Here is a 16,430-nt window from a genome sequence, read left to right as displayed (position 1 = left end):
TTTATGAAGAGGAAAGAGACCTATGTTGCATCAGGAAGAAAAAGCAAACAGAACAATGGAAGGATCTACTAAAGAAGGCGTAGAAGCTTTTGTCTTAGAAATGTCAAAAAATTAATATTTTTCTGTCCTGAAAAGTGTAAGCAGTCGCTGGCCCAACACTTGCAAAGAAAATTCCTCCAGTTTCCCTCCGGGTTTCAATCCACCTGCAGCAAGCACTAACTCCTCACATTCCTGAGGGGCTTTTTGTTTTTCGTAATGTTTTCACAAGGAGCAGGGTACAATGAAATGATCGGGATTTGGAGTAAGAAAATTAGGCTCAAGTTCAGAATCTGCATTTTGATTAACTCAGCCTTGAAGAAATTACTTTCTTATCTGTAAACAATAACAACAATAATAATGAAACCACCATAACAGGGTTGGTGTAAGGAAAAAGTAAAATGAGGTATTAAAAGATTTCTGAGAACTCTAAAATACCACATACATATAAATTGTTAATCATGATCATTTTCGTCTACTTGCAACAATGCATGGACCTGTCACCGTCCCATTTGCAGAGGTAGAAGCTTCAGCTTTTCCACCGTGGGCAGGATGGCTGAGCTTGCAATCCAGCCCTACGGACTCGGAAAATCAGTTACCTTTCCCTGCCACCACTCTGTTTGTCCAGCAGAAATATGTCGTGGCCTTGAACCCTTCCCACAGCACCTACGAAGGCACTGCCGGCCCAACTGCCTGGTCCCACTGTGAAATGAGAAGGCTATTTAGTTTGTGGTAGATCATTTCCAGTTCTAACTTGGGTTGAATGTGTTCATCCAACCCAAGATGTCTTTGTGGGTGAAAGATTTTTAGAATCTTGACAACTTTTACATATGTGTGCATGCATGTGTGTGTTTGTGTATTTAGCCAGCTTTGCAAGGTTTAGGTGTGCAGGATAAACACATACAATCCTGACAAAAAGAGGTCCTAAGTGATTGTCTAAACAACTGCTCTTTTAGTCTCTATCACGCCAGGCTAGATACTTGGCGTCAGCCTGCAGAAATAGAGAAAGACGGCTCTTATCCAGTGATAGTTGATTGAAAACCTAGAGCTTTATTGAAAGTACAAAGAACAAGAGAAAAAGAAGAGAAATCTACAAAAACAATCCAGCTACTTTCCATTCCTTCAAAATAACCACACACCTAAAATAATAGGAAAGCAGATAATAGACAAATAAACACAGCTATAAAAGACTAACATTAACAAAGCAAAATAAGTGTGTCAAATAGAAAAATCAACATAAATTTCAAGGCAAAAGCATTAAATAGGATAAAGAGGTTTATCATCTATTTTATGAGATAAAAATCACCAAGAAGATATAACAGTAGTGAACCTTCACACACCAAACAAGTTAGTGTTACAATGTATGAAGCCTAAACTGTTAGAAATATAAGAATTTGAGAAAAACACAGTCATCCTAGGAGACCTGAAGAATGTTCAAGTCTCCTGAGACGTGAGAAATGAGAGAACTTCATTTTAACAAACTGAGAAAACATTTTCTTTTTCTTTTAGAAAATTGGATCACATACTAGCCACCAAAGAAAATTTCAGTAAATTCCCCAAAACACAGGTCATAAAGATCCCGTCCTCTGAATCCTGGAGAGCAAGTCCCCTGCGGTCAGCAACTTGAGCAGTTTGGCTCCCCTTCGTGCCCCAGCACCTAACACAGGCTCTGCAGCTCGCAGGGGTCCGTGTGTGTCTGTTACGTAAATGAGCGCCAGGGAGGAGGATGGCGACCCGCAATGCAACTCAGAGACAACACGAGAAAGATGCCCTCCCCCAATATAATCTCGGCGAGATCTCAAAAACACTCTCAAAAATAATTCTTGTGTCAAAGAGAAAACAAATATGCAAATTACAGCCTATTTAGAAATAAATGGCGATAAGGGCAGGGTGTATTAAAACATGTAGGTTTTCTCTGTGGAAAATATACAATCTTAACGGCATTTTTTGGGAAACACAAATGATTAAAAATAAGGGAAACAGCATTCCACTGAAGAAGGCAGAAACAGAGAGTAGAAAAATAAAAGGGGAAATCATAAAATGAAAACAAAATAATCAATTAAACAAGGAAATCAATATACTCAACAAATTGAATAACAAATAAATAAGAAAACCTCAAGTCTGACCATGAAAAAAAATAAAAAATACAGATAAAGAATATTAGGAATAATAAACAGGCAGATAACAAGGGGCTTTTTAAAAATTAGAAAAACACTATGCTTAACTTCATATTAAATTTAAAATTTAGGCCAGGTGTCGTGGCTCACATTTCTAATCCTAGAACTTGGGGAGGCTGAGGCAGGAGGATCACTTGAGCCCAGGAGTTTGAGACCAGCCTGGGCAATATAGCGAGACCCCACCTCTATGAAAAATTTTAAAAATTAGCCAGGTGTGGTGGCGCACACCTGTAGTCCCAGCTACCCAAGAGGCTGAGCCCAGGAGTTCAAGGCTGCGGTGAGCTGTGATTGCACCTCTGCAATCCAGCCTGGGCAAGAGAGTGAGACCCTGCCAAAAAAAAGAAGAAAGGAAAGAAAGGGAAGGGAAGGGAAGGGAAGGGATTCTCTAAGGAGTCTGAAGCACGAGAGAAAGGTCTGAGCTAAAGATACAGACTTGGAGTTCTCAGCATATGAAAGCGTCTAAACAGCATAAGGTTATCTAAGGAAGAGGCATAAAGTGAAAAAGGCAGAGGGCTGGGGACTTGGGGTAGAGAAAGTGGCCTGGGTCTGCAGAGCCCAAGAAGGGTGTCAGAGGAAAGAAGAGCCTGGAAAGGGTTGGTCCCGCTAGAGACAGTCTGACCGTGTCCAGCATGGGCTACAGAGCTGACAAGCACACTGAGTGGCATTCCTTATGCAAGCCTTTGTATCAGATGACCCTGTCACTCTGGCCACAACCGATGGAACCAGAGACGTGTGTAGGACCCCTATAGGAGCTTTCTGTGTGGACAAGTGCCCCCCCCGCCCCCCCGCCCCCTGACCCTCTCTCTCCTTGGATGCCACACACGGATACAGAGAGCACTGACATGGAAACAGAAGTGTGAAGAGGAAAAGCCACGAGCTGGGGAGAAGAGGCCAAAGAGCGGGTAGCTGTGCCAGCGTCAGGGAAGCAGCAAAGCTGACTCAGTTCCGGGAGAGGCAGAGAAAAGATCAGCATGTTGGGAACCCCTGGGAAATTCCACCTGCCTGTGCCGGAAAGCTTCTCCTGCCTCAAAGCCTGCCTGCTTCGCAGCCCAGAGGGTTTCCAGGTTCGTCATTGTCTCCCCTCTCCTGATGGCAAACACTCACCACAGGTGACCCCAGAGTGATCCCTAAGGCTGCCTGGGTCAGGGGCAAAGTGTCTGAGTCACACTCTTTTTCGTTATTTTATGTTAGTTAGTTGTTTAGTTATTTATTTAGTTAGTTATGTATTTATGCATGTGTGTAATTATTCATGCATATATTTATGTATATATGTACTTATTTATGTACATATGTGTATATTTATTCATTTATTTATGTATGTATTTATGTATTCATTTATTCATGTATATTTTTATTTTTATTTATTCATTACTTATTTAGACAGTCTCACTCCTGGCTAGAGTGCTGTGGTGTCAGCCTAACTCAGAGCAACCTCAAACTCCTGGGCTCAAATGATCCTCCTGCCTCAGCCTCCTGAGTAGCTGGCACTACAGGCATGCACCACCATGCCTGGCTAAATTTTTCTATATACATATGTTTAGTTGTCCAGATAATTTCTTTCTATTTTTAGTAGAGACAGGGTCTCGCTCTTGCTCAGGCTGGTCTCGAACTCCTGAGCTCAAGCGATCCTCCAGCCTCGGCCTCCCAGAGTGCTAGGATTACAGGTGTGAGCCACATTCCGGAGCAATTTTTTAATATTTTTTAGGGACAGAGTCTCGCTGTGTTGCCCATCCTGTAACAGAACTCCTGGGCTCGCCTCGGTCCCCGGAGTGGCTGGGACTGCTGAGTCTCGCTTCTTGTCTCATCCTCATCCTTTTTCCCAGCCTAAGATCTCCGGAATGGCCGCGCCGAGGGGCCAGCGCCTCGGCAGTGGGGGCAAATGAATAGTGACGCCCCTGCCACATTGCTGCCCAACGCTGAGAGCGGTGAGCGAGCCGGGCTCCGGGAAGTGCGCTGTCGCGTGGCTCCCATCCCTCGCCTCGCCCAGTCTGACCCGGTTTCACCGGACACGGGACGAGCCAGGGAGGGGGTCTGGTGCCAGGCCGGGGCCAGGCCGGGCCCTCCTGCCCTGCTTGGAACGGCGTCCCCTCGGCCGCAGGTCCCAACGCCACCGTCCGCGCTGCGGCCCCAGCGCCCCAAGAAGCAAGTGGCTTTGCAGGCCCAGAGGGCCTCGCACTGCGGTCCCAGCACAGCGTCCCGGTCCGGCCTCCTCCTGCCCAGGCGGGGCTGGGGGCGTCCGGAGGCGCCTGCAGACTCGGGTCCCTGCGGGGCCGGCGGGGTCAGGCTGTGCAGATGCGGGTCCCGCGGGGCTGGCGGGGCCAGGCCGTGTAGACGCGCTCCCCCTCCTGCCCGGCTCCTGCCGCCGAGCGCCTCGTGCTCACGCTCGGCCTCGCGGAGGTGACGCCGACAGCTCTGCCTTCCCGGCCCTGCGGGCACCAGCCGGCCGCGCTTCTCCATCAGGGGCGCGCAGCCTGCGGCCGCGGTGCGGGGCCGCCGCCCGCTGTGTGCCGGCTCTGCTTCCGGTCGCTCCTGGGACTGTCCTCGCTCTCTCCTCGGCCGAACCCGCTGCAGGGGCCGGCGACGCCCTTAGGAGGATGCTAGAATGCGGTGGGGAAACAGCGGAAATGTAAGCAAGTAAAGCGTTTGTGTGTAACTGTTGGAAAGGTCTAGCAAAGAGTCGGAGAACCGCGCGTGGTGGAGAGGCCGGATCCCTCCTACCAGGTGGGCAGGTGGGAAGGTGGGAAAGAAGGTGGGCAGGTGGGAAGGTGGGCAAGAAGGTGGGCAGGTGGGAAGGCAGGTGGGCAGGTGGGCAGGCAGGAGCCACCCAGCACAGGGCTTTGCACAGAACGTCCCTTTTCCTTCCTTCCCTCTCCATCTGGGAAGGGCAGGTTTCCTGCTGACTTGAAATGGTCTTGCTTCTTCAACTTATGCCAAAAGAAATGTTCATTAAAGCATCTTCAACGGTTCATGTTATGAGCACTCTTTTCCCCTCTTCAGCATGTAAGATTTTGTCTTGGAAACTCCGTCTCTGTCCACCTCAAAATAGGTATACTATTAAAAAAACAAACAAACAAACAAAAAACCACTTGTTTTTGAAGGTTTAGTGTGCTCTTTTGAGTGCGATTTACCTAACCCGGAAGCCTGACTCTTGCTCCCAGGCCCCGTTCTTCCCCGATGTGTATGTGTGGCCGGGATTGAAAGTGAGTTGAACTGTTTGCCTCCCTCGGGGTCTGGGAAGGCGAGGACAGGCCAGCCCTGGACACTGCTGGCCCCAGGCTGGCCAGCCCCAGAGAGTAGGACGTTCGGGTGGGAATGATGCAGGAGCGTTTGTGCCAGGTATGCGTCTGGCTGCAGTTTACAATATTCTGAGAGCTTTAGACATTGGAAGATTTTAACTCCTTTTCAGAGATTCTTCATTCTCTCAGATTAGTATTCATAGAAGACAAATTTAAATAAAAATATATTTTTTAATCTTTATCTCTTCCGATCCTTGACTTCTTGGGCTTCATTTGTTTGTGCCAATGACAGGTTGAGCAAGCAACATTCGCTTTATTTATTTTTTCCTCTCAAGGACCTGCCCTGAGTCTGTGTGTAAACCAGCCAGGGCACTCTGCCAGGCAATTATTAATAACAGGGCAGAGACAGAAGTAGCCAAACACACAGGCTTCCAGGGACAGCATGGGCACAGCTGCGGCTTCCTCATCTGATAAGGGATGCCACTGTAAGCACCTGTTTCCTCCCTCTCCCAACCTCTTGCACCTTCCAGAGGCCCCGACTCCGTTAAGGCAGGTGGACTCACAGGCTATGCTGTCAGAATTGGGGTCACTCTCAAATTAAAGCTGGTCAAAATCAACACAAAACATTAGTAGCCGGCTGGAAAGCTGACTTACTCCTAGAATATGTGGTGATCTATTTCTAATGAAACTAGAGTTTCTGAAATCTATCTCGTCGTGAACATCACAGAAAACACAACAGGTCAAGGGCTAGCACGGGCAGGGGAAGTCCTGGAAGACCATGTGGGTCAGGTGTCACACTTAGAGAGGGTTTGGGATCCAGCCTTTCGACATTATCTCCAAACGAAGTTGCACATACAACCACAGAGATCACTCACAGAACTGAAGAAGGATGCGGCTCACTGTTCATCTTTGAATTTCACATTTGTGTCTAACTGCCAGACCACACTACCTGGAGTGCACTTTGAATTAATATTTGATATGTTTATAAAAGCCTCATCTTGTAAATAGCACAATTATGTTTGTTGCCCCTTTTTCTGTTAAAGCTGTCAATTTTGGAAATATTGGTAGTCATCATGTAGTTTTCACTCATTCAGTAAACATTTATTGAGCAACTACTATACACCAGTTGGAAATAGAAAGATGAATAAAACAAAATTCACAGTCCAGTTGAGGGAGGGACCAGCCAGACCTAGCAATAAATAATAAAAGGAAACACCATCAGGGGCACCCAGAGAGTGTCAGAGAGTGAGCCCCTGGGGGGAATCAGAGAAAACTCTCTGTTGGGGTTCCCCTGAAGTGAGTCCCTAAAATATGAGTAGATTTTGCCAAAAATTACATTTAGTCAGTTCCAATGGCCTTATTTCAGGTAAATGTGTGGTTTCTACTAGACTTTTTGAATTATTAAAAAAAAAATAGGACCTCCTCTTTTCTTTCCTTGAGAAGCCCAGGAAGGCAGGCATTGTTTCAGCAGAGGCGATCATGGCGGGTGGGAGTGAATCTTGGAAGATGGAGAGTTGGGCAAAGGAAAGGTTTACCATGTTCATCCAAGAGGATGTTCTGCTCAGCCAACTTTTACCAACTGCTTGGCAGGTGCAGGGGGAGCTTTGCCGGCAGAGGACATTGCCAGAGCCCTGGGAGGTGTACATTTCCTTCTTTTCTTTTTAAAAAACTTTATAGCAAACAAACCACCTACTGATGGTGATTTGGTTTCCTGCTGGTAAAAGTGTAAGCTGACCTATCAATTCTATCAGTCCAGTTAATTTTGCATTTCCAATCATCCACCCAAATTAATAACTAAGGTTTCTCTTTTTATCAGTGTATCTTGTAGGTTTGAGTCCCCGTCACCAGATCATCCTGCCATGAATTGGCAAAAGTGGGAGGACCCTGGTGTGGATCCAGACTGAAACGACCTGTCTTCTTCACTTTGCTCCCAACAGTGAAGTCTCTACTTACGTCCGAGCTTTCTTGTATTATATTAATCTGATCCAACATGTGTTTCATCCATACTCTGAGGCCTCTCAAATTTATGTCACTAGCCGGATCTCTCCTCCCAACTCCAGACTCTAAAAATTAAAAATAGAATTACCATATGATCCAGCAATTCCACATCATGGTATATATTTGAAAGAATCCAAAACAAGATCCCACATGCCCATCGACACACGGATAAAGAAAATGCGGTGTATACAGACAGCGGAACTTTTTTAGGAGGGGCACAGAGAGCACTTTATTTGGTGAATGCTGACAGTGAACATCATCCAAGAGAGACAAGGTAGGAAAGGTGCTGTGGGCAGAGAGCCTGGGAAGCCCTCAGGCTAGACACAGTCTCACGGGGAAGGGCACCAGGCTCTGGGTCCTCAGCCACTCGGCACTGTATGGACGAACTCTTCATAGCTGATACGACCAGGGCTGTCCCTGTGCCCCGCCACTGACATCTCTACTTCTTCCTCCATCATCTTCTCACCCAGTGTGACAAGGACGTGCCAGATTTCAGGGCCCTTGTCAAACACCCAAAGGCCTTCAACATGATCCTCGTAAGTGCCCTGGTCCTTGTTCTGGGCTGCAGCCTGCAGCATGGGCAGGACGTGCTCAAAGTCCAGCACTTCCAAATTCATCTCTTCACTCTTGGGTGTCCCCAGGACCTCCAGCACCTCGGTGTCAGTGGGGTTCTGGTCCCACCAGATGTACAGCCACCATGTCCCCACACTGGCTGGACAGGACCTTGCCATCCCGTTTGGTCGCACAGCTGGAAGGCCTCCTGAAATCTGCAGTCTGGCCCTGGGTGAAGTCACACATCACGACTGCTCAGCTCTGTGGGGACTTTTCCTCATACAATGGAATATTAGCCCTAAAAAGGGAGGAAATTCTGACACGTGCTACAACATGGGGAACTTTAAAGACATTATGCTAAGTGAAATAAGCCAGTCTCAAAAAGACAAATACTGATTTCACTTATATGAGGTAAATCAAACTCCTATGAACAGAAAGTAGAACGCTGCTTACTGGGGGGCAGGGGGAGGAGAAATGGATAGTTCTGTATAATGGGTACAGAATTTCAGTTTTTTGAGATGAAAAAGTTCTGAAGATTCACAACAATGTGAATGTATTTATCACTCCTGAACTCTACACTTAGAAATGGTCAAGATAAGGCTGGGCGTGGTGGCTCACGCCTGTAATCCTAGCACTCTGGGAGGCCCAGGCGGGAGGATTGGTTGAGCTCAAGAGTTCCAGACCAGCCTGAGCAAAAGCTAGACCCCCATCTCTACTAAAAAAATAGAAAGAAATTATCTGGACAACTGAAAATATATATAGAAAAAATTAGCTGGGCATGGTGGCACATGCCTGTAGTCCCAGTTCCTCGGGAGTCTGAGGCAGGAGGATCGCTTGAGCCCAGGAGTTTGAGGTTGCTGTGAGCTAGGCTGACGCCACGGCACTCTAGCCCAGGCAACAGAGCGAGACTCTGTCTCAAGTAAAATAAAAAAAAAGAAATGGTCAAGATGGTAAATTTTATATGTATTTTACCGCAATTAAAAACTTAAAAAAATATATAACATTTCTTTTGCTTTATTTGGTTTTTTTCTCTTGGTGCTTGGAAGTGAGCATTGATGTTGCTGGTTGTGAGTAAACAGCTGTGGATTCACCTCTTAATGAAAGTCAAAGGCTTTGCACACGTGAAGGTGATGCGGAGGGAAGAGGAGTCGTGTGGTGCACGCGTGGTGTTACCCTCCTGGGGAAGGAGTATCTTCCCAGGTGTGTCGCACTGTGTGCCACAGACACAAGAAACACAGTGACTGTAGAGGTGCATTTTGAGAAATGAGTTCAACATTAGAACGGGGTACGGGCTGTTAAACCTCTCACTGGGACCTTAACCACTGTGATCTTCTTCTAATGGACCACCCTTCGTGAGGTTTTTAAAATTGGTCAGTTTCTGCAGTACGAGAATATTTTCATTCTAGAATGTAAAAATACCTTCAACAATAATCTAAAGACAGTCCAAATTCCCACAGTGACAAAAAATTCAGTGTTGGATATAAGCCTGGCCATGCTATGGGCGGTGGCCTTCTCTACAGGGACATCTGCTTTGTGTCTACATTTCCAAGCCTTACTTATTTACCTGCCCCACTCATATTCCTTGTACCTAGAAGCAAGTGTAACAAAGATCTGCCCAGATCATTGACCTTCACAAACAAAACTTTGCATGTTGGCCTCCTCTTCAGAGAGAAGTTTGTCCTCCTGCACTAAAGAAGTTTAGAGAACGTGCCAGTGAACATGTGCGTACTCTCACAGGCTTGTGTGCACCTGTATTGACACCCAACAACCAGTCTAATATTTCACTGGGCAAAGAATCAATCAGCACTATTTTTTGTTGAGCCTCTAATATGTGTGAAACCTTTTTGCACTTCAGGATGTGCAGAGCACTGCAGTAGATGGTGAGAACTGTGAGAAACATAAGTCAGAGCGCCCCGGAGGGCGGAGCAGACACGTGGGCCACTTTCAACCTTGGACTTGTTCTGGGGACCAGATATAAGAACCCAGAGAGCAGGAAGAGGCCAGTGGCAACGTTGAAACCGTATCCCTTGCACTGTGAAGGACATAGGAATGTGTGAGTTTCTTCTCTTAGGGAATTGAATCTAGTTGAAGATGAGACATGGCCATGCATTGTTCAACCTCATATCATTGGGATCCTCTAAAAAGGCTGGGAATGTAACAAGAGCTCAATGAATGAATAAACGATTGAGTTAATAAAAGTGTAGTAAGTCCCAAATGGGTGTGGTAACATTTAGTGGGGACAAGTGGTCCAGTGTCTTGGAGCAAAGCTATCATTCTTCGACACAGATTTTAAGGTCTAAGAATGCGGACTTTGCCCTAAAGATGGTATTATCAGATTGCACATTTAGCACAGAATGACAAACTGACAGCAGTGCTGGGAGTGACCTATGCCCAGGGCTTGGCACTGGCGGCAAAACCGTCTTTTAAGAACAGGAAAAAGGAAGGTGAAAGTTTTTTTAAGAAGCACCAGTCTTAGGGGAGACGCTCGGCTGGGTGCGACGTGGAGCTCCAAGCCGGGTGGCCTGGGGAGCTGCGGTCTACACCGACGCCTAAGGCACAGCGAGACGCAGGGACGACGACGATGAAGATGAGGATGGTAACAGTGACGTCAGCTGACATTTCTCGAGCGTGGCAGGCCTCGAGCTGAGCTTTTGCGCGCAGAATCCCGCCGGACACACACGGAGCCCGAGGAGTCGGACGGTTCCGGCCGCCCGGACCACGCGCGCGACCCGGCCCAGCCCGCCGCCCGCCGCCCGCCGCCCGCCAGGCCCCTGCGCGCGTGCGCCAGAGCGCGGGGGCGCGCGCGCGGCGTAGACAAAGGCGGGCGCGCGCACGTCCTGACGCAGCCCGGCGGCCGCGCGGGCGGGAGGCCAGTCAGCGAGGGACCCGCGCCGCGCCGCGCGGCCGGTGAGTAGGCGGCGGCCCTCGTGAAGGGCCGCGGACTCGGGGCCGGGCGGGCCGGGGCCGCGACCTGCGGGCGGGACGCGCTGCCGCGCCGGGAGGCACCGTCGCCGGGGCCGCCGCCGCCGCCGCCGCCGGAACGCACCGCCCCCGCCGCGGGGAGCCGCCGGCCCGCCCCGCGCCCTCCCCGTCCCCGCCCGGCCCCGGCCCGCGCTGTGCGTTCGTCCTCCCCCGCGCCCGCCGCTCTTTGGCTGCGCGGCCGGCCCGAGACCCCCGCCGGCCGCTTCCCTCCCGCCCTCGGGGCCTGCTCCGCGCCGCCCGGCCTGTGCCCGCCGTGCGCGGGCCCGGAGCGGCCTCCGCGACACCCGGAGCCACCGGGAGAGTTTTGTTTCTGTTGGTTCCCCGTCGTCTCGGCTGCGCGGGGAGAACCTGCCCCGGTGTCGCGTCTCGCAGATTCTGCCTCAAGGCGGGAGCGCCGCGGTGGTTCTGAGTCCGGGAGACGGAGCGGTGCCGGCCGGTACTTCGCGGAAAGTGTTTTCCGGGTGTGACTTGCGGTCAGGACCGCGCACGAGCGCGGGGTGCGTGTCCCGGCCCCGCCCGCAGGGCCCGCGTGTCCCCGGGACGGCTCCTCGGTGCGGGTGGGCCCGCGGTTTCGGCAGGAGCTTCGGGTTCGGGATAAGAATCTTAGTGTCGTGTGAAGCCGCAGTACACGCTTCTTGGATCTCAGACTGATTTATAAGTCCTCCTACCAAGGAGCGCGTGATAGAGGGGGAGGGAACCAGAAAGGGTTAAGTGAGCAAGCTGCCGGGAGCAGGTGAAAACAAAAAGCATTTCAGATTTGGATGGGAACTTCCAGATCATCTTGTCCAACTTTTCTTTTTCTTTTTCTTTTCTTTCTTTCTTTTTTTTTTTTTTGAGCCCGCGAGGTCCAGAGAAGTTGAGCGACTTTTGCAGATGCACAGGTAGGAAGAGGCTGAGGGGCTGCAGACGGCCCCCAACCTGCGCCCGGGCGGCTCCCGCCCTACCGCGCTGCTCGCCCGTAGGCCGGTCCCCCCCGGAAGGAGAGTGAGAGGGGTAAACATTCACCCAGTCCCAGAATAATAAAAGTGGGGGATAGGCCTTAAATTAGTTTGAGAACTATTTGGGACAAATGAGAGGTTCTAATCGTAGTTTTTAGGAGACATGGGAAAATTCTGACCTTAGGAGTGAAATAATCAGATTGAGAATAAGAACAAGCTATAAAAGATTTAAATAACATTCACAGCTATTTAATAAAGAGTAACTAAGGGAAACAGGAATGATTTGGAGTGCACCCCTGTTTTACACTTACTGTCTGGGAGAGCAATAGCATCCTGTCAGAAATCCTTTCCTGCCATTAGCAGAGAAGAATCTGGGCTGCTCCAACCATAGGTTAGAATTTTTTTTTTTTTTTTTTTTACAAAACCATGGTATTCATTTCCTAACAAACTTTATGCTATTAAATTTTCTTATCTCAAGAAAAACAGGTAAATTCAGTGCTTGTGCCTCAATTTTCTTCTACTCTTAAAATGGTGATAATTCTGCCTCTTCAAGGAGTGCTGTGAGTGAGTCCTTTGTGTGTGTAGAGTTCTTTGAGTTTGGGTATAAGTTCAGATTATTTTTATGACATGACATAATTGCAAATTTACTTTCAGGATGAATTGTTTTTCTGTGAGTTTGTGACCTAAATGCAGTAGTCGTCATGCACAGCCAGTTGGTGGAAGTACCACTGAAATAACAAGAGTCTGGTCTCTCAGTCACAGTAAACCGTTACCCTTAAAGATGGGTGAGGGGAGAAGCAGCTGGTGTGTCTGTTTTGTGTTCCGTTTCAGGAGTGCTGTGGCTAGTCTGTCAGAATTCTAGCCTAACGTGCTCAGTGGTCTCTGCTAAAGAATAAGCCACTTTTCTCATGTGTGCCTATCACCAAAAGTTACCTTTTATTAAAAAAAAAAAGTGCTTTCTGGAGGTTATTTGGACCTGGTTCAGCTTGAACTGTACTGCAGAGTTGTTTCTTCCAGTAAAACAGAACCCCGTTATGGCATGTCATTTACTTCCTACTGTGTCATTGTGCTCACGGGGAGAACTTGACCAAGTATCACCATCCCATGTTATCACAGAGCCACATCATAGTTTTGTAAGAGAATAGAATTTTAGAGTTAGAAGCAATGTGATAAGTGCTGTGGTTTTCCCCAACTCTTTTAAGGTATTCTTCCTCCTTTAAACTGTGTGGACACGTGCACATGCCGAGCAGTTGCAGGGGCTTGTCTCCTTGTTTGGGGCACTCTGTATTTTTTCTGTATACTCATAGTATGTTTGGATCCCACCTCCAGTTAAGCTGTAAGCTCAAGATCTGCGGTAATAAAAAAATGCTTTGTAAAACACAGGAGCTTAATAACATTTTTGTTGAGTTTTTTGAATAAAAAAAAAAAAGGTCGGGAAACTTAAATCCAGGGAAGCCAAGTGACTTATTCAAGGTTACATAAATCAGATAATAACAGAGTTGAAAATAGAACTTGAGAAGACTCCCGTTTCCAGTTCTAAGCCTTTTTGCACAATACCATTTTCTTAACACCTCAGAGAAATAGGGTAGGAAAAAATAATATATATAGATATTTTTTTCCTTATCAGTTAGTGATATATTATTTTTAGAGTTTCCTTTAAATTTTTTTGATCCGTGCTGTCAAATAAAAATATAAGGCCGGGTGCATTGGCTCCTGCCTGCAGGAGGATCAGTCGGAGCCAGGAGTTTGAGGCCAGCCTGGGCAACATACTGTGACCCCTGTCTCTACGAAAAAGAAAAAAAAATTAGCTGGGTGTGGTGGTGTGTGCTCATAGTCTCAGCTACTCAGGAGGCTGAGATGGGAGGCTGCAGTGAGCTGTGATTACACCACTGCACACTAGCCCAAGCGACAGAGCAAGACCTTATCTCTACCAAAAAAAAAAACGTGTACAGATATATTATATATATATATATATATGAAAAATACAAGCTATGTGTGTAATTTTAAATTTTGTAGTAGTTACTTTAAAAAAATAAAAGTGATATGTTCCATTAGTTTGTTTTAAGCATTCTATAATGTATATATATGTATCAAAACATCACATTGTACTCCATAAATATATACAATTGTCAATTTTTTTGTTTTTTTTTTTAACTGACAAGCCTGAGAAACCTCTGGGGTCCTGCTCCAGGGCATGTCTCTTCTGTTTTTTAATTGATATATAATTATGCATATTTGTGGGATACACGTGATATTTTCATACATGTATACAATGTGTAATGATCAATTCAAAGTATTTAGGATATTCATCACCTCATTTTTGATTTCTTTGTATTGGGAACATTTCAAATCTCTTTTGTTTTGAAATATAAATTATTATTAACTATAGTCACCCTGTTGTGCTATCAAACACTAGAACTCATTCCTTCTACTACCTGTATTTTTGTACCCTTTACCCAACCTCTCTTCATTACCCACCCTCCCCCGTAACTATCATTCTATTCTCCACTCCATAAGATCAACTTTTTTAGCTTCCACATATGAGTAAGTCAATTACTGTAAAATTTTAAACATTTCTTAAAAAGTAAAAACAGGTAAAATAACTGTAGTAATATATTTTATTTAACCCACTTCATCCAGACTATCACTTCAATATGTAATCAACGTTAAAAATCATTAATGAGATCTCTCACTTGCATTTTTTCATAGTAAGTCTTTGAACCCCAGTGTGTATTTTACATTTACAGCACATGTCAAGTGTTCCAGTCACATGTGGTTAGTGGCTGCTCTGTTGAACTGCACAGAGTCACTGTCAGCAGAACACAAAGATGAAGGAGCATTTTATTTTGCTTAGTAATATTCAGTTCTGAGGTTAGAGTTTGTGGTTGTGGTCATTGGTTTTTTTCTCTCATGATGTAGTGATTTTCTTTGCACAAATAGGATTATTTTGAGTTTGTGGAGAGTTGAACAAAAAAGTCTGATGTCACAAATTTTGTGCCTTTGCGATGAAATGCCTTCTCATTTTTTGTCTGGAATCAGTCTCATCTTTTTTTAAAAACCATCTTAACCATTTTTAAGTGTACAGTTCAGTAGTAATGCTTTCTCATTTCAAATAAGACTATTGCGTCACTTGGCAAAAACAGCTTGACTTCTTAAAAATGACCAGTAACAAACACAGTAATAAAATAACCTGATAAAAAGTGGGCAAGAGATTTGGACACTTTACCAAAGAGGATGTGTGGATGGCAAATAAGCACATGAAAAGGTGCTCAGTGCCATTAGTCAGTAGGGAAATGCAAATTGAAACTATCAGATACCACTTTAAATCCATTCGTATATCTAGGATTAAGAAGACCTTAATGAGGATGAAGAGCAAATGGGACTTTTCCATCATGCTCATGGCAATTCAAAATGGTACAGCCAGTTTAGAAAAGTTTCACAAAAAGGTTCTAAACCTAAGTTAGAATTAGTCATTCCACTCCTAGGTAATTACCCAAGAGAAATTAAGTGTATGTGCAAACAAAGACCTACAGATAGCAGCTTTATTGGTAATAGTCCCAAACTGGAACAACCCAAATGTTCATCAGTAGGTGAATAGATAAGAAATTGCGGTATATCCATATAACCGAATGCCGCTCAGCAATGAAAAGAAACAAACTGGGGCAGGCATGGGTGGCTCACGCCTGTGATCTCAACACTTTGGGAAGCTGAGGCAGGAGAATCACTTGAGCCCAGGGGTTCAAGACCAGCATTCATAGTGAGACCTCATCTCTACAAAAAAATTTAAAATTAGCTGGGCATGGTGGTATGCGCCTCCCAGCTCCTTGGGAGACTGAGGCAGGAGGATCAGTTGAGCCCAGGAGTTGGAGGTTGCAGTGAGCTATGATCGCTCCTCTGCACTCCAGCCTAGGCAACAGTGAGACCCTGTCTCAAAAATGACTAAATAAGTAAATCATCAAAAAGGAACAAACTGTTGACATATGCAGCAACATGGGTGGTTTTCAAAATAGCAGTGCTGAATGAAATAAATCAGACAAAAAATTTTTTTAGAAAAGAAAAAGGCCAGGAAGTTGCTTCTAATTGCATATAAAAAACTGAAATATAAAAGCACCAATATTGAAATTGAGCTATCAGAGCAGTGTTTAGGTTGAATAATGAATTGTATTGAGTCTTAGAGACTCAACAAATTGAATTGTCCTTATAAAAATATTCTTTCTCCTTTTTTTTTTTAAGACAGGGTCTCACCCTGACACCCTGGCTAGAGTGCAGTGGCTTGATCGTAGCTCACAGCAACCTCAAACTTCTGGGTTCAAGTGATCCTCCTGCCTCAGCCTCCCGAGTAGCTGGGACTACAGGTGTGCACCACCATGCCTGGCTAATTTTTCTATTTTTTGTGGAGCCGGTGGTCTTGCTATTGTTCAGGCTGGTCTTGAACTCCTGTCCTCAATCAGTCCTCCTACCTTGGCCTCTCAGAGTGCTGGGATTACAGGTGTGAGCCACCACACCTGGTC

The 16,430-nt window shown here is 46.3% G+C and overlaps 1 protein-coding gene and 1 pseudogene across 5 annotated transcripts in view; one reads left to right on the top strand and one right to left on the bottom strand.

The window, feature by feature from the left end:
- Positions 1–7,729: 7,729 nt before the first annotated feature.
- Positions 7,730–8,662, bottom strand: LOC123626619 (annotated as a pseudogene).
- Positions 8,663–10,828: 2,166 nt separating this feature from the next.
- Positions 10,829–16,430, top strand: part of GPAT4 (glycerol-3-phosphate acyltransferase 4) — a 36,387-nt gene continuing 30,785 nt past the window's right edge. For 2 of the 5 annotated variants that reach the window (XM_045535746.1, XM_045535749.1), the window contains exons 1-2: positions 11,246–11,417; positions 11,819–11,862. The gene's annotated coding sequence lies outside the window, so the exon portion shown is untranslated. Of the gene's footprint in view, positions 10,907–11,233; positions 11,479–11,818; positions 11,863–16,430 lie in introns of those variants that run through there. The other 3 variants (XM_045535751.1, XM_045535747.1, XM_045535748.1) reach the window with 3 other exon arrangements.

The sequence above is a fragment of the Lemur catta genome, chromosome 22 (genome assembly GCF_020740605.2).
Source record: "Lemur catta isolate mLemCat1 chromosome 22, mLemCat1.pri, whole genome shotgun sequence".
NCBI lineage: Eukaryota > Metazoa > Chordata > Mammalia > Primates > Lemuridae > Lemur > Lemur catta.
This window is presented reverse-complemented; position numbering and strand designations above follow the sequence as displayed.